Genomic DNA, 24814 nt, shown 5'->3' with positions numbered 1-24814 from the left:
GTCATATATAAAACCTCGGATTATGTAGAAGAGACTGCTTGACTGCCTAGTTCACAGAAGGATGCATGGCCAGCCCCAACTGATTTGGTGAGAAATGAGTTCTTTCACCTAGTATTTCAGTAGCAAAAAAAAAAGGTAAATTAAAATTCACAATGGTTCTCAGCTTTTCCCACCCCATTAATGGTGAGATGGTGAGCATGCTGAAGTAGAAGGAGAACTTGCTCAGCATATTCTTGGGAACAAATGGAAATGAAGCAAGCTCTTTTTCAATGCAACTATGTACACTGTAGGTGGATTTATCTGATCAAATGCAGAGATTTGCAGTGTAGATGTCTCCTGACAAGTTCATCACACTAATTGCCTTTTGTAGTCAATGAGAGACATGAGAATTCCCAGGATGAGGCTCATCCCAAAGTAGACATATATGTTTAGTCAGACAAACTGTTCCCAAATACCTATTCCTCAGCTGGTTGGAAAAGGAATCTGAATGGTGACTAATTAGTTACAGACTAGTTAGAAATCAGTACCTGCCTAACAACTTTATCTAAAGTTAAGTGGGTTGAGCTCTACTCTCCCCCTCTTTTTTTAGTACAAGTAAGACGCCAAAAGATTTTACAGTTTATTCCCCAGGTGCTGTCATTTCACCTCACTGAATGCTGGGGCTCAGGAGAGAGGTACTGAGTTTCAGAAAACCCCTCTATCTAACTCCAAAAGAGAGATGGTCCCTTCATCCTCCTCTTCATTTTGGGTAATTTTCCCCCTCTAGTATTCCCGGGTTGCACTATTTGAACTTAGTAAGTATAATTAAAAAAATCTTATTTTGGTTGTCCATTCCAAAACTCAAGTCCACCTGTTCTATCCTTCTCTCCTACAACAGTGGAAATTTTCTAAATCAGTCCTACGAGAGCTTTGTAACCTGTCCTTAAGACATCTTTTCAGCTGATCTAATTCAGAGCTTTCTTGTTGTGCCATGACAGATCACAGAATCACAGCATATGCAGAGTTGGAAGGGACCCACAAAGATCATTGAATCCAACTCCTGATCCTGCACAGGACCACCCCAAAGAGTCACACCATGTGCCTGAGAGCATTATCCAAACACGTCCTGAGCTCTGTCAGGCTGGTGCTGTGACCACTGCCCTGGGGAGCCTGTTCCCTCATCTCCACGCTGAACAGACCAAGTGCCCTTAGCCGCTCCTCATACGGCTTCCGCTCATGGCCCTTCACCATCTTTGTTACCCTCCATGGACACTCTCTAAGAGCTACATATCCTCATATTGTGGCACCCAAAACTGCACATGATATTCAAGGTGAGGTCACACCAGTGCAGAGCAGAACGGGACAATCACCTCCCCTGACCAGCTGGTGATGCTTTGTGTCTGCCTTGAGTCTTCCAAATTTAAGTTTAAGCTTATCCATCATGAATACAGAGCCTCTTGAACATGTGAATGTCTACCTACACACTGCCACAGAACTGCTAGTTTTCTCTTGATGACAAGAAACCTATCTTGCAGGCTTTCTTGACAAAAAATATTTCATGATAATTGACCATTCTTAGTGTCCTCTCTCAAACTGCCTTTGGAAATGCTGTGCCAAAACTGGATGATCTTGGTACTAACCCTTCTTCAGCTTGTAAACAATCAGAGTGATCAGTCTCCTTTTCACACATTTCCTATACATCTACCTATTTTCCACTAAATTTTCCAAAACTATTTTATCTGGATAAAATTAAGGTCTTGCACTGCCCTTTTTTTACCCTAACTGCTCCTCCAGTTTGTCAAGATAATGTGGAATGCTACTCCTTGAGTAGCTACTCCTTGACAAGCTTGCAGTCAATGTTAATTATTCCATCATACATGAGAGAAACCTGATCCATGGAGACCCTAAGTGCTTGAGAGCCTGCCTGGTAAGAAAATTCAATCTCTGAGGTCAAATGACAGGACTATTGTGCATTTTGCAGTGTTTTCAGTCCTTCTTTCTATAAAACTGCAGTTGCATAGCAATTGACAAGCCAAAGGAGAACTGAACCTTATGTGCTGCTTTTTCTCCCTCTGTTCAACTGTTTTTCCCCATCTGCCATGAGCTCGGTTTCCAGGTGGCACTTACCTCCCTAGACTAAAGCATCTTTCCTCTGTTCATGGAGCTAGGAACTTCCACAAGTGAAAGCCATTTTAAGTAAGCCACTGGGACTCCAGGGAGAGCCTGCCTCTATGGAGACTGTGCAATACTAGGCTTTGCTGGCACTTTCAAACAGTTTCCAGCACACAGACTTCTGTTAGGAGATCCTATTAGAGAAGTTTGAGACTGCTTCCCAGTTTACCTCAGTCCTTGCTTTTAGGTTTTTACCAGATCTGTAAGAGTTAAAAGCAGCCCTCCTGCTTGCAGTAGTATGTAGGAGATAAGATTTCAACATACACTATTTTACAATGAACTTTGATAATTTTTCATGTATGATGGCATGATACAACTCTCCAATTGCAGGGAACTAGATTGAAGGTCCTTTTCAGTCCTGTATTCTTTATCATGTAGGCAACTCTTTTGCAGCACAGACAATTGGACTGATTGGACAATATCTCTGAGCAGAGACCAGAATTCTGCTCAGAGATATTTTCCATGATTTTCAGCAATATTATCTATATTTTAGTTGAGAAATAAGCATATTTAGTAAGAAAAAAGCATCTTTTACCTTTCCCAACACCTAGTAGAAACATTTAAATATTATTTTGTAACATCTTACATTCAAGGTCATGTTTGGAGATTAAAAAAGGGAGACTGGAAGAGAGGAAATTATTAACTTAATTTACCACATTTGTTTGCTTATGCGTAACTCTGGTGGGAATCAATAAAAGTTTATGCACTCATACACACAGCTTCAATCCCAGCCAGCTGGACCAAAATAGGGATTAGGAAAGCTGTCTTTCTCTTGCATTTCTGTGCTCAGGAAATATTTATTTGGCCTTACATTTGAATTAGTAAAGTTAAAGCCAGATATTTTCAGTGTCAAGTTTGTGAAGTCACATGATTTTCAGATTTCCAGATGAACTCCAGTCACTGCTAGAGCATCAGACCTATGGTAGATGAGAATTGAAAAAAATCAAGAGTCTTTATTAAATTGTTCACCTATTTTCTGAAAATGGTAATACACAGATTTAATGCACAAATATTAGTAATATTGTTCCACATTAAAGACCTGTATCATATCAACAGAATCTGTAGACATAACCTTTTTCTTCCAGAAATAACTTTTGGAGTTGCTGGCATAGGCAAGAAAATGAGTCCCATGCTCCTAACAAGCAGCTGCAAAATTCTCTATGATTTAAGGAGGGGATTAAGATATAGAACCCAAGTACCACTAAAGTAGTATCAGGCTTGAGAAGTTAGGATGCAATCACACTGGTATGAAAATGGCTGGCTGGGGTAGTGCTAGAGAAACTGCCATATTTGGATACCCTGTTATCCAGGGCTACTTCCCTGGTTATCCCTTTATAGTTTCTTTTGGCGAGAGGATATGGTCTAGATGACGATGTCTCCCTGACGTTCTTAGAATGAGACTTTTAAAAGTCTAAAACAAAGTTCTATTTCATCTCAGTTAAAATGACATCTATTAAAATGAGGTGTGGATCTGGTCCTGTATCTGCTCGTCTGTTGCTAAGAAATATTTCACAATTTAGCCGTCCTAATTGTAATCCTCCTTTTCTGAAATCCAAACTTTTAAAAAGCACTATGAGCAAAGGCACAAAACATTCACTCTTTTCTATGACTACATGTTGATGAAGATTTGTTACCGCATATAAAAATAGGACCAAAATAGACTTTAGGAGACTTAAAAATAGTTTTCAGTTGACAAGATCTTGCAGGATTTGTTTTTTAAGGACATGTAATTACATTTTCAAAATGCTAAGAAATCTGATAAACTTTTAAAAGTATTTCTATTGCTTTTTAGTTTATCTGTAAAAGTTTTGGACATTTGGGGTAAATAGTTCAGTGAACACAGTACACAATCAGCTTTTCTGTACCATCAAAAATGTGTGTGTTCATTTAAACATTAAAAAGCCTATTTTGCTGTTGTAACTGCATTTTTAAAATATAGCAACAAGCATGTAAATACATTTTGTACAATTCCATAATACTTCAGAAATACCATGTGACAAATACATAGAAAAAATTATAAAATATAGCAAGGATATGCTCTGTGTACTTTGGGTTATTAAAAAACTGTTATTAAATCTGATCATCCTCATTACTTCGAGTTATTGCAGCATTGTGCTGCTTAAATATTTTTGATTAATCCAGTTTCATTTCTAAGAGAAGTGTCCGCAAAGCAAATAGATAAATTCATTTTTGTTGTTGTCCTAATCAATTTTCCCGTGCTATTCCTGTGCTTATAATAGAATGGGCTTCAAACCATTATGATAAGTATTGCTTATGTTTTGAAATAATTTTTTACATTTTTATTTTGGAGTCCCTGTCAGACAGTTGAAGCCACATTTTCCTTTTCTTGCTGCTGTTTAAAGATTCAGTTAATTCTCACTTCCACTTGAGTATGCATCCCACCCAAATTCTCTTCCGTTCAGCTTGAGCCAGCTAGAATGCACATTCCTTTATGAGAAAAAAATGAATGAGTAGCTGAACTGGAACCATTTAGAAGCGCACACAGAATTTGAGATTAGAGATTCAGAGAGTCACAGATGGCTCACAAATTCATTGCTTTATAATCCTGTAAGGGTTTGTCAGAGAACTGCTCTGCCTCACTGTCTACATACTTCCAAGGCCCTCCTTCACAGCACATTTGATTAATTCATAATTTCACATATATTTATCCTCACGGCGCTGCTGTGAACAAGGCCTCTGTAAAATAGGAGGCTAACATGCAAGGTAACTAGCAGTGAGATCTAAAATGGAACAGTGCAAAGTGTCAAGGCACTGATTGGGAAGAACCCCCTGCTATGCACTAAGGTAGTATTAATCTTCAGAAGCAATACTCTGTACAGCTAAAGGCTCTGTCTTTGCCCTGCCTTCTCCTGTGTTCCTCATTACCTATTCCAGCAACATTACCCTATACCACTCCCAGGAGAATGAGCTTTATTCAGTTTGTCACCATCAATGCAAATGAAAGAAATAACATTTTAATGCAAATGCTACATGGGAAGTTGGAGATGAAGTCACATGCTGTCAGAAAGTGTAGCAGGAGAACAGCTTGAACAAAACAACAGCCTATTGATGTTTATATGTTGTACCCTCTCAGTTTCAGCAGGGCCTTCCTGTTGAAAACAGGACAACTTTAGTGAGTTTCCTTTTATAAGTACTCTGTTAATATCTCTAATTTTACTTTATGGATGGTGATGGAATAACATGCATGTTTTTGTAGTACCAGGGTTTGAAATTTGCTAAATATGTTACAACAAGCGCAGAATGTCAGTTAGGTAAGACATACATAAAGTGATACTGAGTCATCAGTGGTGCATTTTGTTTCAGTTTATCTTCTAGAGTGCAAAAAAAAAAAAAAAGAAAGAAAGGAGGGAGAAGGATGTTATAGAGGAATAGAAGAATTCTGAAGATGGTACTATGCCAGAGTTGGGTGGGTAGCACACTCCACACATCAAAGTTTGATCTTGTCATATTTGTCTAAATATTATGAGTGCTCATTTCTGAAATATCCATTAATAGTGTACTTTGAGCAATACTTTACCACAGATTATCAAAGACACTTACTTTTTGCTGAGGTTAATTTATAGTGAATAATTTCCTCCACATCTCTCACTCTGACTTTTATCTCTTACCACAAAAGTAAGCAAAACAGATGTGCTTTTAAGACACTGTACAACTTGTCCCATTTTGTTTAAAATGCTATCATAAGCTACCAGTTTTGTGGTTCTTGTTCAGGCAAAACACTCACTTGGAAAAAATACCACTTGCACATCCTTAAATGGAGACAGGATTTTTTTTGTTAGGTAGCAGATAGTATGTGAGAAATTAAACTGAAATAGTATCATTACATTGTTGCACCTTTTTCTGCTAATATGTCGATGTTACTTTATGAAAAGCATGAAAGAAGTTCTATTTGCTCTTCAGGTAGATTCAAACAGGCATGATGTGTGTTACTGGAAAACTTCTGTTGTTTAGTCAGTGTCGTCTCTCTATATCTCCAAGAAAAAGTCCACAGGTCTTTATTAGAACCTCTTTTAAACCTTGTAGGTTAGAACAATAGGTATGACAGTAAAAGTCAAATAGATCAGCTGCATGAAAATACAGAGGAGTACTGTTGCCCTTTGAGACTGTTGAATTCCCTGTCAGCTGTGGATATGTGTCTGGTGGTTCTTCCAGGGGCATTCCAGTGGCAATGGAGATACTTTTTAGGACAGCTTATCTTACAGGAAAATATTCAGGCAAACACATCAGATCCAGAAGGGGAGTATCCATTTTCTTGGCTTTCAGGTTGCATGAACTGAGCCACAAACATTTGGAAAAAATAAAACCAAAAAAAACTTCACTTATTCTGTAATGGTATTTTCCTTTCTACTACAGCTTTAGAGATTAAATTTTCACTTGTGTGGGGTTTGAAAAAAACTCCTGCAGGAAACCTGATGGGAATGAAAAGAGACCACGGTGTTTCACAGCTGATCTTGACACCACATAGAATTAGTGTGGCATCCCAGAGTGTAAACCATGAGAGTAAGATATATTTAAGTATGAGAGAATATTCAGATCCTTCTGTGTTTGTTTTATTTTGAATCAGGTATTTGCTTTACATATGAATTTTAGAGCATTTTTATTGTTAAGACTGGATTTACTCATATGAATCACTAAAATGTAGTTTGACAAAGTCCAGTTGCTGTGCACAGAAAAAAGGACTTTGGTTTGGCTTCTCTTAAGGGTAGAGTACTTCTGCTTCTCTGTAGCCTGTAGTGCTTCTTATTACACCTTTTTCTTGTCTCTTACTCTCACTCTTTTCTGCTCTGTCCAGTTTCGATTTGCAGCTGACTTTTCACATTTTTCGGTTCAGCCTCTCATTCAACCTACCTAATGTTAGACTTTTGAGCCTGGTGGAGTGGAATCATGTAAAAGTCTCTACCATTGATTGTTTATTGATCTTGTGTGCATGCTGCAAAGCCTTCTCAGACAAGGTAGAAAGTATAGACTTTTGATCATTGAGGGACCTGACACTGAAAATTTTAAGTCTGCTGATTGACAAATCAGAGACTTGTACTTTTACTTTTTATTTTTAAGAAAATATAAGAACGTATCAGAAAGAAACACAACTAAAGATAGATGGTAAAATTAAACTGCTGGACTCCACATCTCTTATTTCATATGGGTGGGGAGAAAGTGAAAATGAGGAGGGAAAAAATGAAAAGATAACAGTCTATTTTTTTTTAATCCTGGAAATTAATCTCCTAAATCTTACTCATTATCTATATTTCAAGAAACTTCAATCTATATTTCAAGAAAATTTTGAGCTGTATGTGAAGGTTTTGCATACAAACAAATGCAGCATGCCAAAGTGAAATTGAAATCCAAGTGCTCCTACCAAGTACCATCTGTTGCATGAAGTTGTTCCAGACACCCTTAAAAATGCCCTCTGGTCTCTATTCTCAAGCATTCCTGTGACTGCTTACTAATCTGTCTGTGAGTTTCTAACTCACTTTTACATATTTCTGAAATGTTAGGGAGGAGGGGTGTATTTTTTAAATTTGAACAACAAATTAAATTAAGGGACTGATTTCTGCTGTTCATTACGCACGCTGATATGTCAGCGCAGAAGTTGGAATTACCATGGATCAGTTTCTTTCTCAGGAAAGAAATGGCAAGCCTGGAGCTTGGTGATGCCACACTGTCACAACAGAACATTGAGGGGTTTCCCAAATGTGTATGTTTGGTTTGCATTCTCTGTGTCATGTTAGCCAGTTGCTCTTACTTTCCACACAATTGCCTTACAATACTTAAAAGTAGAAGAGAATGTGCTTGATTAGAAGAAAAAAATCATGTTTCCAAATACTAAAAATGACCCTTTGGTTATTTTTTCACAAAACTCAAATTGTGGACTAAATGTAAATGAAGAGGATCCCTTTAAATTGCCCTTGAAATTTTAAGAGTTGTCATTACTCTTCAAGAACATATTGAAGAACAGCAATTCAGACATATGGCAAAATAGCTGTCTGCTTTCCAAAACCATCTCTTTGTAAATATTTGCGAGAACAGCAATAGCCTTTAAAGTGCTTTAGAGAGCAGTAGATGGGAAAATTGAACAGCTTGTCATTCATCAGTGGCCTGGACTGTGTTTTATATGGCAAAGTAATCACAATTGCTAGCAAGGCTACCATTAGCTGTAAACTGTAATGGCAATGATAAGACAAATACAGTTAATTTAACTGACTCCTTTTCAGCTTCCTCATCAGTCATTTCCCCCCAAGTCTTCCCAGTGTATTGTAACTTCTTCCCACATAAATCTCTGTTCAAACCTGCCAACAGCTCATCTCTTATCTTATGTTCCATCCTAAATCACAGTTTTCTGATCAACAAATTTTTTTTGCGTGTGAAATGACTCTGTTTGTGAAACTGTTGGAGATCTTGTCACTGTTCTGATTCAGGATAGAAAAATTATTAGAGCTCTTTTAAATTCTTGGGGAGAGAAAGATCATTCCCCTCACTTTCCCATCCAGTGATCACTGTCCTATCCAGTCATCACAGTGCAAGCACTTATGTGGGGAAATGCTCACTGAATTCATTACAGATATTGCTGGATTGAAGTCCTCACTCAAATACACATGCATATGTGTTCATGTGTCCTTCAACCTTAAAATTACATAGGACTTTCCTTTTGTTTTCTCAATTTCTGATAAAGAAAAAGAGAACCTTTTTATTTTTATGGTAAAATCCTACTTATGAAAGAAATGGTTCAATTTAAATGGGAATTAAAAAAAAAAAAGAGGATTTGTTTCTACTGTTGCATGTATGTTCTCATGAATGTCATAAGCAGGAATGCTACATCATGGGGCACTACTTAGCCAGTCAGAACATTTGTACAGCCTGCAGTTAAGACTCTGCAAACATTGCTGGGTTTTATCAAGAAAGAAATGGACAGTTGCACTGCTCACTGAAAAAGCCCCCAGACTCTGTCAGCTCCCAAACTGTGTCTTGGCACTCTGTAGACCATGCTAGCCAGCATGGGCCAGAGCTCTGCCACGGAATGTGCTAATGTTTGAACAGCTTGCACCATCACGGAATAGTGTGCAGGTCCAGGCTCTGGTCACATTTAGTTTACTAGGACAGACGTAGTCTTTGTCCCCTCTTCAACAAAGGACATCCTGATACTGGAATCATTAGCAGTTGGGCTGGGAGGACTAGGATCATTATGCAAACATTCCAGCATTGGGATGAGTGAAGTACAAGGAAAAGACTATATATATTTATCTAGGGAGTAAGCAGTACACCCAGTTCTGGGCATGGACACAGATCACCCTCTGAGATGGGCTGGAGATGCAGTTGCTGAGGAGATGGTCATTTGTGCAATTATCTGAATCAGCGAGAGGAAGTATGATCCTGGCACTGTGGCAGGTTATACCTGAGATCTGGCAAGAGTGGGAGCTGGTTTAGGATTGAGGACTGGGCTAAGGCAAGGGAGATGTCACAAGGCACAACTGCAGACTAATGAAAGCAGATTCAGAGACAAACAAGAGCCCTAGCCCTTCCTCAAGTTCACAGGATTAAAACTCTCAGTGGAGAAGAGGAAAGTAAAATTCTCTGGAAAAGGACAATTCCGCTAACAAAAAATTCCCTTTGAGTACTGCAAAAAAAAATTCTCAAACTTAGTCCTTTTTATGCTCACTTATTTATATGCATAATTATTTATAATTGCCCACCTAGACAAAACATTGCACCACTGAAAAGTAGGAGGGAAGAGAGACTGTGCCACAATCATTGTTGCCCTTTGGAGGATACATCCTCCTGCCTACCAAACACTCTTAACTTCAGCTCCTGTCTCAGACTCTGAAGGAACTTGTAGAAGGTGGATTTGACTGTAATGCAGGTAGATGGTGAGATAGAAAATGTACTAAAAATAATTTAGGAACTATCTAGGTCCAATTTCCAGATAATATAGTGAACTGGGATTAAATTCAAAGTTTCATACTTGTTCCTAACCTAATAATGCCTTCCTAATAAAAACAGCCAGTACCCTTCCCTTGAAATAAACTCCTCTGTTCTTCATCTCTGTAGTATGAAGCTTCTAATCGTAACCCACTGACTTTGATTATCTTTTTCTATCTTTATTGCAAGTCTGTAGAAAGTACATTGCTCTTAGAAGCTTATTTTTCTAATTTTTTGGTCCTGTCACTGTATTCACTGATCCACTACACTGTGGTTTATGACTGTATTTCAAGTTTCTGTTTGATTCTCCAAGCAAATCAAAATATTCCATTAGTCTTTGTAGATCAGTTTTTAGATTATTAGTCAGGTGGCATATGCTTTAACCTCTAACTAAAATGTAAGAGCTGAAAGGTATGCACTGTGCCTTGTCCTCCCTTTTCTAGCACTTGAACTACATTACTGCACACCCCATTGTGCCATTCCTTTTTCTGTAACTGATCAGGAAGACAGACTGTAGAAAAGGACTGCTCCATCACAGCCCTTAAATGATGCAAAAGATCTGTCCAAAAACTTTTTAGCCATTGCCAATCAAAAGTAACCCTAGAGACATGATGAGGACTCAGGAGCCAGAATCCCTTGTGCCTCACCAGTGATCCTGGGCAGACCCCTTGGACGCAGAGGTCCAGGCCAAGAGGTGCTTTAAGTGCCTGTGCATGTAGAGTGTGAGCAAAAGATGTCCATGAGAGAATGCGTTTGAAGGGGTAAAATCTACTCCTTTGACATTTTGTGAAAGAAATCACCCTCTCCTTCCTTGAGTTTTATTACACTGATCTCCTGCAGTGCAGGTTACAACAGAGTGCCTCAAGAGCACTCACTAACTCCTGTTGAGCACCTCACCAGGGCTGTCGCACCAGCTCAGGAGTCAGTATCTTCTGTGGATGTCAGTAACCATGAAATACAATACATGAACATACTATCTCAGACAAGCTTGGGAGTGTCTCTTCCAGACGCTGTTAAGGCTAATTACTTTAGCTGCTGTATCTTGTTGATGTGGCTACCCTGCTTTTTACTCCAGAGTAGACCTCGAAGTTCTCTTGGGTGAATCACATACCTGGCAGAGACAAGTAGAAGGAGCACAGGCATGATTGTAAGTGGAGAAACACAGTCTGACTCATTACACTGTGTTTCAGAAATAACCCCTAACATTGTTCTATAAAAATATGAAATGTAATGAAATTAATTGAAGAATGAAATTACGTCAAATAAAAGTCCAGTCTTAGCTCTTGTGTCTAGAGCTTTTATGCCTTTATAGATCATAGAATATGCTGGGTTGGAAGGGACCCAGGAGGATCACTGAGTCAAACTCCTGGCCCAGTGCAAGACACCCCAAGAGTCACACCATGGGCCCTGAGACTGTTGTCCAACCATTTCTTGACTCTGTCAGGCTTGGTGATGTGACCACTTCCCTGCGGAGCCTGTTCCAGCCCAACCACTCTCTGGGTAAAAAGTCTTTTCCTAATATCCAACCTAAACCTCTTCAGTTTCAAGCCATTCCCTTGAGTCCTGTCACTGTTCACCACGGACAAGAGATCTGTACCTGCCCCACATCTTCCCTTTGTGAGGATGTTGAAGAACACAATGAGGCCTCCCCTCAGTCTCCTCTTGTCCAGGCTGAACAGACCAAATGACCTCAGCCATTCCTCATATGGCTTCTCTTCAAGGCACTTCACCATACTCATGGCCCTCCTTTGGATGCTCCCCAATAGCTGAATGCCATTTTTACATTTGGTCACCCAAAAATGCCCCCAGCACTCAAGGTGAGGCCGTCCCAGTGCAGAGCAGAGTGGGACAATCCCCTCCCTTGCCCAGCTGGTGATGCTGTGCCTGATGCATCCCTGCTTGGCTCTCCTGCCTGCCAGGGCACTGCTGACTCATGTTCAACTTGCCATCGACCAGGACCCCCAGGTCCCTTTCTGCAGCACTGCTTTCCAGCATCTCATTCCCCAGTCTATACACAAAACCTGGCCTGCCCTGTCCCAGGTGCAGAATCTGGCGCTTGCCCTTTTTAAACTTACAATGATTGTGTGATAGAGAGAACTCTTCCCCAGCCAAAGTTCTGGATATGCTATTCATTAGCCTTTGTACAGCTGTGGTTATACATTCATTCCACTTCTGTGCCTCCTTTTTGCACATTACTGGTCACTGATGTACTTCCACTAGCATATGTACATTCTTTCTCCTTCAGGGAGACAGTGGAGAACCTTTAGTTTTTCTTATCCAAGACAGCTGTGTATAAAATGGACCCATATCTTGGGGTCTTGGTTGTGCCCTGCCAAAAAAACTTTCTGTCTTTGGACACTTCTTGGATTAAGAATGTGGCAGGAGCCAACTGATCCTGGGAATGGACTGCCCTCTCCTGGAAAGCAGTATACATATTCTAAATATGAGATTTCAATTGCTACCAAAAAATTACATTAAAACTTAAGGGAAAAAAATCATCCATTATAAATTAAAATAAACTAACAGTCTAATAATTAGCCAAAGTGATGGCTTGTCTCCCCCCCTTCAGTATGCTCTGTATTTCAGTGCATTCTACAACAAAAACAGATGAAGCACCCATTCAAAATATCCCCTTCTCTGTGCAGCTGAACCTCACACCTATCTCTAGCTTTCATAAAGGTTGTATTTGTTCTCAGCCTTTGTGCTCTCAACCTTTTCACTGATTTCCCGTATTAATAATGGCCATACTTTCAATTTCCTCTCAGGGACTCCCATAGGTTGTGAAGACATCAAGCTAAATTATGGGAGGGAGAGGTTCTCCATTAGGGCTGTGAATGCCTTTTAGACAGCAGTATATGGCTCTGGTAGTCTCCATCCTCTGCAACTTACCTAACAGCCAGCACGGCAATTGCCAAGCACAAGGATTATTTTCCCCTCCAGATGCTGTGCAGGCAAAATAAAACAGTCAGCAAAGAAGCCTTCTGTTTTAGAAGTTTCTTATACCTGGCAATTGGCATGAGGTGCAATTTTTGTCAGGGTCTGGTTTGGTAGAAATGGAAGGGACTTCTTCAGTTTTGTGTACGGCGAATTCGGAACTGTTCCTGAGTCTCAGCACTGAAGGACACAAGATCCAGTGACACATGAGGTGTCCAGCCCAAAGACTTCTCCATCAGGCAGGTTGAGGCAAGTCTTCAGCACTGCTGTTGACAACCAGTTACAGTGTGAAGCAAAAATGGGATCAGATCCTTAGTACCCACCTTGTCTCAGTGTGCACACATCAGAGGTAGGATTTAACTACCCAAAAATAGATGATCAGGGTAATTTAGAATCTTCAGGTTCTTACCAGCAGAAAAGTTACAGGATATGAAGGAGACCCAGTCCTTTCTCAAGTGGCAGCTGGAGCGCCCTCAGAATTACCTAGGGAGTCTAAAATAATATTAGATACCTTGCTAAAACAAGTCACATCCCAGCTGTAAATCTTCTGCCCTATGTGGAAATAATTTATATCACAGTGGGGCTGTGAAAGGTTGTCCCATTATCTGTTAAGATACATAAATAGGTTTTACTTCTCCATAATTTAAGGCATGCAACGGAGGAAAAGAAAACAAAGAAGCTCTAATGCATTTGAGCCTTTGCCATGCCTTATAACACTACTGAACCATCAGATCTCAGTATAGTTATTTTAATATTTTGTTTTGCACTGGCACATTCATTCTTCAGTAGCTCATTCCAATCACAGTTGTCCCTGTACACAAACAATACCTCTCCCGGAATGCTTCACAAGTAGAATTCCTTTTCAGAGAACATAATGAAGCGTCATCTTCAAGAAGAAGACTGACAAGCTGTCTAGAAATGTCAATACACCATCTAGAAATGTCAGTATGCCCCAAAAAAATCATATGCACTCATAGCCCCAGGAATAATTTTCACCCTGTGTTTAAGTAACTAGTACTTTGGACTAGATTCAAATATCCATTGCACAAGACTTTCATTCTCCTGATCTTCTCCTTGGAGGACACAGAATAGTTAGAAATACTTTTTTAAGACTTTTCACTGTTTGAGTGATGAATTTTGCTGTCTGTAATTTGGTCACATTAATTTACTTTTTTAAAAATGCATTTTTTGTTAATCTCTCAGTAGAGTCAACACAGATAACAAAAGGCAGTCTGACTCCTTTTTTTAATTCTTCAACATCTGTTTTGTAAATTCCAATGGCCACATTTTTATTGCTAACAGTGACACATATGGACAGAAGTGTACTGTTTCATAGCAGCCCTAAAGCCAGGTTGGCTGTATAATATTATCAGTTAAAAGGTTGCTGTCTTTTATCCCATGTCCTCACTTGCTACTTCTGCTTCAGTAGAGCTGAAAAAGCTTTTGAGCAAATGCCTTGGTTATTTCCCACATTGCATATTCTGTACAGACAAAAAAGAGCAATAGAATAGCTATTCCCTAAGAATATGTGTAGGGGTTACTAGACTTATTATAATAAATGTACATTTGTGCACTAGAAAGAGGATAATGGCATAGGACAGGTATTAATATCTAGTAAGTTTTCAAAGTAAATAAAACCCCAACAGGTGCTACCATCTTGGCAAGAGCTAGGCAGGTGTTACATATCAGAGGGAGCATCAGTGCAACAGTTCACTTTCTAACTGAAAACCAAACCTTCAGTTTTTATCATAAATGATTCCACTTTACAGATGTAATATGCATTGGAAGATATACTTCTCATTATATACTCTCATTATCTTATTTGATTGGATAATACTGTACTTTCAGCACTCCTGTTATTAGAAGAGTAACAGCAGTTCAACATGAATTTTGCAAGTGTCTTGACTTCATTATCTCAAAAAGATGCAAGACTAAAAGTTCTCTTATTACTTGACTTATAAAGCTTTCAAACTCAAAGCATTAAGGCATTACAAAATTAAATATCTATATCACTCCCCTAAAAATATCACTGTTCTTTCATCTTAATCACTATGCACTTAGTGTCAATGGTTTCACTCATGCTGTGCTTAATAACCTTACATGTATGTAACAGAAACTGATAAAACTTTTAACTAGGTCATTCAAAAATTTGCTTGGTTTCTATGCTGATTTTCCCTGCCATTTTTACTAAAAGGCTTTCTCTAAATAAGACTAACAGTGCATAGATATTCCTTTTTACTTCTCATATGAAAATCCCATAAAATGGGGAGCTGGGGGGGGAACCCAAACAACTCAATTAAAAAAATACTTGGATAACTGGAAGAATTTGATAGAGGATGATTTACTTACCCAGGCAGTTTTTATTATTGGTATTCACAATTCAGTAGACAAATAGATTAGTTTAAGATTAATAATCTGATTTGGGTTTCTGTAATTTTTTTTCACTCTATTTTGTCTTCAGGGATGGTGCACTCTGTTATAATAGCCTACGTCTCTGTTATATACTGGTTTAGAAGGCATAGGTTGCATAACTTTGTAGTTTTTGATTTATAGTCAGAAATATCTGACATGTCAGGTATTATATTAAGGATTTGATACCTTCCTCATAAAACCTTTCTCCATGGTAGGGGTAAGGATACCATCAGTAACTAGTTTTATTAACTATTAAACTCATTTGCTGTATTGTCAATCTCACCCTTGCCTGTGAACTAAGTTTTCTAGTTTATCAGGGTTGTAAATATGAAACATACCAATATTTTTAATAATTATTTTCAAAAGTTTCTGGTGGCTTTTAATATAATCAAACTTTTAAAAACCTCTGATTTCTTAATACCAGCTATTGTACAAAAGTAAAAAATGGTTTAAAATGTTGTTTTGCTCTTGAACAGAAATTTTCTAGGATTAGCCTCTTTCAACCAGATGTTCTTGTTTTAAAAAGTTTGTATTAAATCCAGTCAGCAGTTTGGTGTTCCATGTGTGAGATCACTTGCATCAGAGAGAAAATAAGATTCTGTTACAAGTCCCACTTTTTTTAGAAGATTAATGAAAAAAAAGAATTTGAAACAACATTGAAATACTTCTAGATGATGTGTAATTCCAGGATCATATCAAAAGTGCTGGTCTCTGCATATTTATTATAAAGTGGAGTTGGTTAGCTAGGTCAGATTTTAGTATTCTGATGAAGCCTGTACAAAAAGACTTTCTTCAAAGTAAATAATAAGCTCTTGCAGTGCGTATGAACCAACCTGCTCTGTCTCACCCCTGTGTATCTCTTGATTCTCCTGCTACTACATTTATTGGCCCAACCTATTTTTACAGCTGGCATGGCTGTAAAAATTAGATGAGCTTTAAGGCCCAAGGAAGGACTTGTGTGCACAAAACTTGTCTAATTTTTTCAACTGTAATAGTTGATCTAAGAGAAAAATATTAACTCCACCTATAAATTGTCTTGCCTGTGTTCTTAGACCACCATTACAGCATGAACAAGCAAATAAAAAGTCTTTTCCACCTTTATTTGCAAGGGGTGGAACCCTGAGAATCAAAAGATTCTCATTCCTCAAAATGATTCCCACATCTTCAGAAGATAGCTGAACAGAAAGGCTTTTCCACCTTAGTTGTTCTCATGCCATTAAGGTGACAAAAACACCCCAAAGTAGAAGTAGTTAGGGAAGAGTTCAGAGTAATGCAGGTGCTGGCTGTGCCCTGCCCAGTATAATCTGCACTTCTATGTACATTCTTTACTCCTAAAGCCCTGTTTTTATGGATGTTTTTACTGATGTGGTTTGGGCATCTAAGCTTTCTAAAGAAGATCTGGTCATAGCTTACCTATGACTTTTTGCTTAAGTTCTACATAGATAAATTGCTAATCTGACCACTAAAAGTCTGTACCATAAAAGTGGATGAAAAAGCCCAGTTTTTGCTCAGTGTGAGGAACAATTTGTTGACCAAGCTACACAGCTGAGCTGTTGAATTTTAAATAGTGTTCTGATCCAGCTGCACACTCTATTTGCCAGACATATTATCATAGCAATACCAAATACCCTTGACTGTGAACAAAAGCCTAGATGCTGCTTTAGTAGCAACCCTCTTTTCTCCCTTCTTCTAGCAGTAGGTAAGGTCGTTGAAAGAAAAGATATTTTTCAAATACATGCAACAGTCTATCTCCCTGTGAAAAGGGTGATTAAGGCTAATATATTTTCTGGAAGGATTCCCAAGTTGGACAGCTAAATTCATTTCTAGTTTGCCAGATCAAGTGGGCTTGTTTTGTATTGTTAATGTGAAGCCCGGCTGCAGAATAGAAATCACATTTGCACAATGTCGCTGGACATCAAGGCCTCTTTCCCAGGGTACCTAAGTATGCATTGAATTTGCAAATGTCGGGCTAAATCTTAAAAAGGCTTTTGCAAGTCCCTAAATCTGCAAGTTTTGCAGATGGTTGAGGGGCTGCACTGCTTTCTTTATCATTTCCTGAGCACTCTGCCCCTGGATGTGCTCCCACACATGGAGGTTTGATTGCAGGGGAAGAGGAAAGGAAAACATTTTCTGTCTTTAAGTAGATAGGTCTCTCTTCCCTCTCACAACAGGCAGCCAATTTAGACCCCTTTTCACGCAAATACCTCCTAGTGTCTCTAGCCAAGAAGCAACAGAGCTAAAGATTGTATTGTTTCAGTCTCTTCTGTGAAAAAAGCATAGTGTCTCAAGGAACAAATATGCATAATCTGACAGTCTGAAACTCCAGAAGCAGAGGAGAAGCATGAGGAGAACCTGGGCAACAGCTGCACAGAGGACAGAGGGTCGTGGTAGTAAGAAGCTGTTTGCTAACACATCAGGGAAGAACGTGGCATGACCTTACATCAGAAAAGGGAAGAGTATAAAAATAGTCCATTACAGCATGGATTGGCCAGCATATCCTAATATAAAAGGTAGTAGCTTCTGCTGTAGGAATTTAATGTCAAGTAGAGTTGTTTCCAAGGAAAATAAGACTGTTACTAAAAGGGACTATATCCAAAAGCATGTATTCTAGAGTGGTTTTAAGGTGAAAATTTCAGCTTTTGTGGTTTCCTAAAAACTCATCCTTTACAGGAAAGAGTACTAATTTTTTTGTTGTTGCTAGAAAGTCCAGTTGCCAACAACACAAGCTAAGTTTCAGATTTGCTGGAGAGCAGAAGCTGAAGATGTTGAAGATCCTTTCACTCTTAGTTACAACTGGACAAACAATATATATTGTCTTCATTTTGCCAGACAACATTAGCTCCTACTTCTGCTCTGAGCTGACTGCTGACAGTTCATTTAAATTAAATGTGTGTTGCCATCACACTTGGTTGGTATTTATTTTGTGCTAGTGAATCTCGGTCACTGACAAGTGACATGTGACAGCCTATGCAGCTGATCCCTACCACGTCTGCCAGGGAGCAAAGAGAGTTTTGGGTGGGCAGTGTTCTTCTCAGATGAGAAGGAACAAGATTTCCCTCACAGGAACCTTAGTTTAGGACAGAAAAATAAATTGTGATGTAACACCTGAGAAATCTGAAAGAAACAAGGTGAATGTAGAGCTATGTAGTCTATACATTTTGCATGTAAAATATTGTCCAGCATTGTAGCTTGTTTTGTTCTTATGGTCAGTTTTGACATTTACTTGAAACCAAATAAAACATGTACTAATAGATGTCATAGCAGATTTTTATCTCTTTGCTCAGCGAAATGTCTCCACAAATGAGTAAGTTTTTCCCGAGGGCTGTAAGAGGTGATTGCACCAGTTTTCCCTGTGCCAGTCCAGCTCCCTGCCCAGCTCCATACAGGAAAAGTCACAGTAGACGTAAGCACGGAAAAAGTCAGGAAAGAAAGTCCTTGTTGGTGATGCATTTGTGCATCTGTGCGAGTAAAGATAAAAGGGAGTTAGGTGTTTTGAACTTTCAGTTTCTCCACTGAGTGAAACTGCATTTGCAGATTTTTCTCTACAGAAATGCCTCTGACCTTAGACTCCTTCCTGCAGAGCTGGATGACAGATTGGTCTAGGGAGAGGTGCAGAGGAGAGGGATGACTGAGTAATGGCATGGGTGCAAGATGGAGACAAATAAGCTCCTGTTTCCTCAGTTCCCTGTCCTACAGCTGTCTGGCACCATGAGCCCTGGCTGTCTCTGCACACAGGGCTCCCCCATGGCCCTGGCTGACATGTGGTGCTGTGGCAGGACTAGTCCCCAGCTCCCCACAGTCCTGACCAGCCATGGGCCCCACAAAGCCAGGCCCCACAAAGCCAGTCCCACCCACATGGCCTCAGCCCATCCCCGGGGATGTGCCAAGTGCCCGATCCTGGGGCTGCCCTGTTGACCCCCAGGGCTGCTCCTATCTAGGGGTGGGACAGGCCCGTGGGCAGTTCCTTAGGGAGCAAAACCGTTTTCCCCATGGTCCTTGCATCAGGAAAGGGTTTGTGCCTTCCTGTTTGATTCCCTGCTCCCATCTTGGTTGTCTCCAGCTAGCAATCCCTGCAGCAGGGAGGGTGCAGGAGCCAAAGCACAAGAAGTCCATGTCTGGCTCAGGCAGCTCCCCAACAAAGCCTTCTCCTGGCTGTCTGCAGGATCTGCCATGCTCCCTGAGAATGATTCACAGCAGGGGTAGGAGACCTGCTCATGTGGTCATCCTGGGACAGGCTTTTTTATGAACTAAATTTCTGGAATTTAGCCCAAGGTTTACCATCTGTCAGGAGGGTATTTATCATCTAACATGTCAGAGCACCAGTTGGTCTCTGGCTTTGTCTGCAGCTACTATGAAGATGCCTGAGGACCACTTGTGGGAGAAGAATAGACAAGAACAACACAGTAAACATCAGGGGTGCAGCCCTCGCAGCCCTTCTTGCATTGCTTGTGTAAAAGCTTTCCTGGGATAAAGAGCAGCACGGCTGGTGCAACTGGAGCACAAGTGAAGAGTCTTGGGCCACATGTCACAGGAGTGGCCATAAGACTGTGGCTCTGTAGAGGGCTATGAGACACTATGAGCAGTCATCACAATAATGTCAGCTCAGACACTTGTTATCAAACAGCATTTTGAGGCACTACCATCATATGCCTGCTTGCTTTAGCAATGCTGATATTTATCATTAATATGGAATGAATATGAATCGTTTATATGAATATTAAATATGTGTATTATGTGTGTTTTACTTGAGGTGTTCTGAATGTAGTTCAAATTTAGTATTGCATCCGGTTGTCTGCATGCATTTCGAAAAACCAGGCATTATATTTGCTATATTATGTAAGCCTAACCCATCCACACAGAGGAACTAGTAGGAACTATGAGGCTTGTACTATTCTGGGGTTTTTTTTGCAACTCTGCTATTTGATGCCTTGCTAATTTCCCACATACTGTAAGATGTGAAAGAACTATACTAAGGCAAAACCCTTTAGGTTAGACGTAGGAAAACCTTAACAGTAAGGGTAGTTGTTAACTGCTTTCCTGAGAAGGGTGTCCTGGGAGGTTTTTAACCTGTGGTTGTTCAAGCAGGAAGGATGTGGTAGAGTTCATTCTGTTTGAGGGAAGGGAGATTGACTAGGTGGCTTTGAGGGGCTCATTTCCACTTCAACTGGTATAGGAAAGGGCACAAATTTGGGTGTATGCCCTACATTTCAAATTAAAGATTCAGTTGCTGGTATTCACATGCAGGGGAAAAAAAAATGGGAACAAACAATTACAGGAGAAAATGAGCTCTGTCCTTCAAACCTTCCTCAAAGGCAGAAAGCTATAACACTCTTCAGTTTCAGAAGGAGTTAGGCCTGGACAACCAGCTGTTTATGACTATGGCAAAGGCATCATTCCTCTGAGCACACAACATGAGAATACTCCGTCCTTTGGGTAGGCCTCATTCGTATACCAATATGTTAGGGTCATATAGCCTAAAGTGAGTATCAGTCTCTTATTTAGGAAGGTCATTTTAGTCAAGATGTTTTTCTAGAGCATTTTATTATCTGATAATTCATTATCCAGCTATTCCGAGTAAAGAGCTTTCAGCCAGAAAGTGGGCTCTGGGTGGGAGCCAGAGCCCAGCTTGGTGGATGCCAGCAGGACACAAACCCTCCCTCATTAGCTGCAGAACTGGCAGAGGTCATGGATCAGGCCTAAACAAGTCTGATTTGCATTTCTCATCATAGCTGGGGGGCACTCCAGCTGAAAACAACAGAGCTGTCAAGGTGAAGCAACTCCAGAAGTTGCAATTATGTTGTGAAAAGCAGGGGCAAACCAACTGTGCTTGGTGTGCCCCTGGGGCAGGGGAAGCTGTCACTCGAATGAAATGATGTTGCTTCTAGACTCATACTGGAGATGTCTTGAGAAAGGAGATTTCTGTGTGTTCCCAGAGTGATTTGGAAAAGATTTCTCTTCTTTCTTTGAAGACAGTTATTCTGATCAGTCAGTCTTCCTGGGTCAGGGATTCAGTGTGCTCTGCACTTTTCCCAAAGGAAACCAAAGTGCTCTAAGAGGTGACCCACAGCACTGAACTGCAGCCTGCCAGCTGAGCAGGGCATGTAGACATAACCAAGGTGGGTAATGGGCACAGTGCTGTGGGAACATGAGTATTTTAAGAATCACAGAACATTCTGAGTTGGAAGGGACCCACAAGGATCATCAAGCCCAGCTCTTAAGTGAATGGATCTGGGGTCCTGGAAGTGCATTTCCTCTTTTCATGTCTGTAAGCTGTGAGAATGTATCAGTGGAGAAGGAAGAGAGAAGGTGCAAAAGCCATTCTACAGAGAAAGAAGGATTATTGCTAATGGCTTATGGAGAGTTGCACTATAACTGTTTTGAGGAATTGTTTAGGTGTCGCAAGTCTAATTCACAGAATGACAAGGAAAAGGCAGCAAAAGGAATTATTGAGTTCAACCATTGTGGTGGAAAAACATGTACAGATCTAAAATGTCTGTCAGATGTTTATCAAACCTGTTTCTGAAGTTTCCAGATGTGAAGATCTGACAACCTCCCCAGGCAAAACTTCAGGTCTTCCCTGAGCCTCCTTTTCTCCAGGCTAAACACCCCCAGCTCCCTCAGCCACTCCTCATAGGACTTGTGTCCCAGACCCTTCACCAGCTCAACTGCCCTTCTCTGGACTTGTTCCAGCACCTCAATGTCCTTCTTGTAGTGAGGGGCCCAGAACTGGACACAGGACTTGAGGTGTGACCTCACCAGTGCCGAGTATAGGGTGATTAAAACTTATACAAGGCCTGTCTAAAAGCCCTCTGGTTGCACTGACAGTATTTGGTGAATCAATGGCTGAAAGTAGCACCATGACTAACAAGTTCTCTGCTGAACTCCTAAAGAAAATACACACTCCAAGCCAGTGCAGCAGAGCTGCATGACATTCTCTAGCAAAAGTAAACAATGAGCAAGCATACAAATCTCTCCAAGCTGAAAGCCTAATGAAAGTATTCTAAAATTTGATGCTGGACATTCAAATTCTTTCTTTTGTTTGTTGTCATTACTATGCAGCTCCTTATCTGTGTTTTTCCAAATTAATGTTAAGAACATTATTTTGAACTTACTCTCATTGTTTAATCCATATTTATTTTTTTTTTCAATCAAGTAATTTCTCTCCTTTTAATTTTCCTAATCTTCATTAAATCTGTGCTATTTTCTCACAAAATTGTGGGTGTTTTTTTGCTCCAAAGAGATGTCTCTATTTTTCACTGCCTTTACATGTTTGGTTTTTTTTTTGGTACCTTATAGCGATAATATTACATTTGGCTTTTTTCCCCTCACTCTTTCTCATTCTGTTTTTAATCTGTATTTCACACTTGCATGCTGCCTTCCCTACATGGAGTATTACATGGAGAAAATAAAACTTTTGAACCTATTTACATAAGTTCAAACCAGTCAACTTGAAACCTGTTGTATTGAGGTAAGAAAGGAGAAACTGAGAAAGAAAAGCAAAGCATATTTGCATACAACAAATTTCCTTATAAACTAGAGCTGTGATATGAGCTAGCTTGTGGACAAACATCGCCTGACAATGTATCCTGAGTGTGGACTGACACTTTTGTTCATGCTAGGGATTTAATGTCACTCACTTTTTCCAAAAGCTATCGTCTGCTGCACCCTTCTGGACACTGTCAGCACAGCGCGTTCTCCAGAAAATCTCACACAACGTAAAGTGGGATTACAGCATGGTTTTCATCAGCAAAGAAGTGATTTTATTTGTTGCTAGTAAAACACAGGCATAAAAATCTCTCTGCTTTTTATTGTGCTAAGATTCAAATTAAATCCAAGAGAAAAGATGTTTCCATGCTATTTGCTAGCAGATCTAGAGTGGTTTCAGACTTCTGCATCTGTAGTCAATGGCATTTACTATCTGAGGACAGAGCGGGTAATGCTGTCAATGATAGAAAAGGCAAGGCTTGGCTCCCCGTAGTTCATATCCCTTCTCATCACATCCTACTGCATCTCTTGGTGACCTCACTTCTCTAGTGTATTAAACTGGGAAATCTTCAGGTCCTGCATGCCCTTCTCCCCACCCCCAAATGGTCCTCTAGTCCTGCTTCCTCCCATTCATGTCCCCATAATGTCTCCGTGAGTGGCTTCCATGAGGACAGCCTGTCTCTTCCACAGCCATGTGTCCCCAGGATTCATGTATGCATGTGCTGACATGCTGGTTGGAGGGTACAGACCTGCTTGCTGCCCAAGTAGAAATGAGTGCTGATTGCTTCCACCATGAGTGTCTTCATGGAAGGCAAACTTTGAGTTCTTTTCTTGGTCCAACCACTGACTTCCTGAAGGTTTGTGGGAACATCCCTGTAGGAATATCCCTCTGCCAGATATGATACAGGTTGAATGAGATGCTCAAACACTGACTGTGGAGGTTGGGGTGCAGATGAGCTGTGGATGTGTTGACACAAAGACACAACTCACCACAAAACAGTTACAAGACCAAACCCTTGCTTTCTGGTGTCACTCCTGCCTATTCTCAGTGGCTACCCACTGAGAGCCCTCTGCAGTGCCACAAAGCTGAGGCCAAAAGGCCACTTCCCCACTGACTCCTCAGCAGCCCAGGGTGCATTTCCCACTTGTGCCCTGCAGGCGTGTACCTTTTGACCTCTGCCTTTACCCCAAGTGACTCCCAGCACAAAGGGGAACATGCAGGGCTCCCACCTTCCTCCCAACTATCGTTCTCATCTGCCCTCCCAATCCCAGCTAAAGGCTACTCTGACTGGCCAGGCAAACCAGCTGAAACTCCTGAAGGCATTATGGCTGGGAATGCCTGGTTTGCCTTAGCTGAGCCCTATGGGGTTGACAGACGTGACAGATGTTGCTGAAGTGCATGGGGCACCCTGCGTACACCCTGAGGTCTGGGCAGACTTGAGATATCAGTGGCTTTGCCTGGGGGTCAAAGGCATATCATACACTGAAGCAAAGTGAATGCTGCCTCCCAAGTCATCAACAACAAAAAACAAACCAGAAATGGAAAAAAGCTGAGGGAAGTAATTTTCTTTCCTCCAGAAAGGGCACTGGAGGTTGTTAAAAACAATTCTGATACAGATTTAGCATTATCAGGGTCTGTTTTGGAGGACTGACTTATACAAAAGCATAAACCAGAAGCAGCTCCAATCTAAAGCAGTCCAAGTCCGTGACTGAAAATACTATTGAGACATAAAGCTGAATATCCAGAACTATATAGAATTAGATGTGTGGATTGTGTCTTGTTGCCATACTTTCCACCACTATGATCCTCATCTTTACCTTAGCAAAGTGATGCCAAGCAATCTGAGAAAAAAACCCCAGGTCCCACAAAAGAAGAAAGTGCCTTCACATTTCCCAG

This window comes from Corvus kubaryi, unplaced genomic scaffold, assembly GCF_017639235.1.
Source record: "Corvus kubaryi isolate FWS band 111438036 unplaced genomic scaffold, C.kubaryi_AGA036_p1.0 37266, whole genome shotgun sequence".
NCBI lineage: Eukaryota > Metazoa > Chordata > Aves > Passeriformes > Corvidae > Corvus > Corvus kubaryi.
The sequence above is the reverse complement of the archived record's forward strand: the minus strand, read 5'-3'. Positions refer to the sequence as shown.